Genomic DNA, 3,200 nt, shown 5'->3' on the forward strand with positions numbered 1-3,200 from the left:
CGTGCAGTTGGAAGCCTCCTTTGGACACGCCTTTCCTCTGCTCACTGACTGCAGAATCAGGAGGCGCACTTCCTCCAGCAGCTGAAGACACGGTATTTTTTACCTTTTTCCTATTTTCAATTGGATTTTTGCAAATTTCATACATTTTTTATTGTATTTAGATATTTCTCCTATCTTTACCAACTTCCATAATCCTCACCTGATTTCATGTAGTCTGAAATATTTATGTAACTTTGGCTGATCACGTCATTCTTGTATCCCCAAATGCTCTTCAATGTGGGTCCATCCACCAAACATAGGCAACCTATACAGCATCACACCCTTAAAGAAAACTAGCTCTTCCTCTCCCAGCAGCCATTGATTGCCAATAGTTCCTCTGCTAGGGCTGAGGCCTCCTACCCACCTCCCCACTTCCATGCTTGGGACTCTGTCTGACATGAGTTTACATGGAGCTTGCGCATGCTTGTCATCATTGATGTGAGTTCATATGGCCAACTACCTAGCTGCCTGGGAAAAGTTTGTTTTACCCCCTCAGGCTCTTACAATCATTCTGCCCCCTCCTCTGCAATGATCCCTGAGCCATGGAAGACAGAGGTTTGATATAGGTGTCCTATTCAGGGTTAAGCACTGTGCAGTCTCTTATTCTCTGCATTTTGGCTAGTTTTCAGTCTGTGTTAATCACCATCCCCTGTATGAGGAAGCTTTCAGGTGAGAACGGAAAGACACATTATTCTATATGGTATAAGAATAAGTCATTAGGAGTTGGTTTAATACTATATCTATTTAACATAATAATAGTATTAGGCTCTCCCCAATGGCCTGTGATCTTTCTGACCACAGGCTCTATGCTCGATATAAGTGTCAGGCATGGCTCAATCTTGTGAAGCAGATTTCAAATCCACTCAAAAGTGATTGGTTAGGAAAAAATAGGAGCAAACACTAATTTTTAAATATAACTCTGAATACAAATGGTCTTAATACTCCTACCAAAAACCACACAGACTGAACTGGCTGAAAAGATTTTAAAAATAGACCCAAAAGGATTAACTACAAGAAATCCATGTCACATACAAGGACAAACACAAACTGAAAGTGAAAATGGGAAAATAGCCTAGGTAAATGGAATCCCAAAGCAAGCATGAGTATCTGTACTTTTATCCAAAAAATAGACATTGAAATTAAATCAGTTTCTTTTTTTTTTTAAAAGAAAAGGTTGCAATGTGCAGTGCCACAATCCTTAATCCCAACCCTCAGGAGGCAGAGGCAGATGAATCTCTTTGAGATTGAGGTCATCCTGGTCCACATAATGACTTCCAAGACTAGGGAGGCACTGTAAAACGTTAATTCATTAAAATAAAAAATAAGGTCACTGTATATTGATCAAAGGAATAATTCATCAATATATAATGATTGCAATATTGTACATAGGCTCCAAATGTTGGAACACCTAATTTTATAAAACAAACTTTAGGGAGGGAAGAGGCACCAGTATATAATTCTAGGTGACTGATTTCATTGCTACACTGTCAATAATAGATCATCCAGGCTATAAAATCCATTTAAAAATTTCAGACGATTCTATGGCAATAGTGTCAGCATACACAAGTCCTGTGCAAACTCAGGCAGACAAAATCCCAGCATAGAACTGGAGAAATGAACAGCAGACCCCAATCTTAGCTGAAGAAATACTGGCAACTGATTACTGTTAGGTGAGGAAGATCTGACCTTCTTAAAACAGGAGACTCCAGATAGGCTGACTAGACCTCAGTGGTTGGACTTACACTAGGGAATGTTTGGGGACACTGACCTGACACAGTGGGCCTTAACATGGATGACAAAGCATATGAGCTCCAGTGGGGAGGCTATGGGAGGGTGCCAGTGGGGACAGAGGTATAAAGATGATTAAGATTGCTTGAGATATTCTATATGAAATATACAAGGATTCTACTAAAATTATGAATCAAATTACACTCTGAGAGTTAGGTGTGGTGGTGCACATATGTAATCTCAGGATTGGGGAATCTATGCCAGAAGGATTCTGAGTTAAAAAATAGCTAGAGATGAATTGGGAGTTTGAGTCTAGCCTCAGCTACACAAGTAAAGCATATCTCAAAAACCGGCTTAATAAAATATCAAATAAACTTAACAGACATCTAAAAAATATTCCACCCCAAAATTGCAGTATATGTGTGTGTGTGTGTGTGTGTGTGTGTGTGTGTGTGTGTTCATTTCATCATAAGGAACATTTTCTAAGTTGGCCATATACTAGCCCAAATAAATGAAAATAACTACTTACATATTACCAGATCACAATACAATAAAACTAGAAATCAACAGTAATAGAATCTGAAAACACTATACAAACACATGAGAATTGAACAACTCAACAAAAACTGAGTCATAGAAATCTGGGAATGTATTTAAAATACATTGATGCACATGAAATCAAAACAGACCATACAAGAATCTGTGGGATACACCCAATACAATAAATGGTGACAATATACATTATATCTCTCACAAACAGAAAGTTTGAAGCAATAATAAAAATGAAATCACATCAGCACCTCTTCTCTGTGGGCCTAGGAGTGGAACCTACTGCTCTTGTTCATGAACACTGCTGAGCTAGTTAGAACCCACCTACTCATTCAAAATCTAAACGTTGATCAGTTATAGTTCTGATTGCTCAGGTAGAATACCAAACTAGCCTGGAATAACTCAGTCACTCCAATTAAAAAAATCAAAGTGGGACCCTGAAGTATACACAAATTATCAATTTATACCTGATCAGAAATCAACCAAACTTCTTCACATAGACGGAACTGGTAAAAGAAAGTAGCCAGGAGCTCCTCCCAAGCCCGTGTGACCCCTGAGGAACAGATAATCAAATGGCCTTAAGTGTAAAAATAAATTATTTGTGCCAACTGTATGGTCTTAAACACCCCAAAGGAAAGTATAACCAAAGAATAAAGTCATCAACATATTTCCTTAAGAGTTCAAGGGATTATACTCCCCAGACTGGATTGATTCTATATAAAAAGTTACTTAGACAATGATTTCTCACTGATGATTTTATTCATAACCAGAAAGTGCTTCTCAGATGTAAGACTTCAAATATTGGTCTCCAATACTGTAGTGCCCATCTGGAGCCAAGGGAGATAACCAGCTCTTGTACTAAAGTGATGGATGAATTTGTTTTC

Source organism: Nannospalax galili, unplaced genomic scaffold, assembly GCF_000622305.1.
Source record: "Nannospalax galili isolate Female #2095 unplaced genomic scaffold, S.galili_v1.0 scaffold1241, whole genome shotgun sequence".
NCBI classification, from domain to species: Eukaryota; Metazoa; Chordata; class Mammalia; order Rodentia; family Spalacidae; genus Nannospalax; species Nannospalax galili.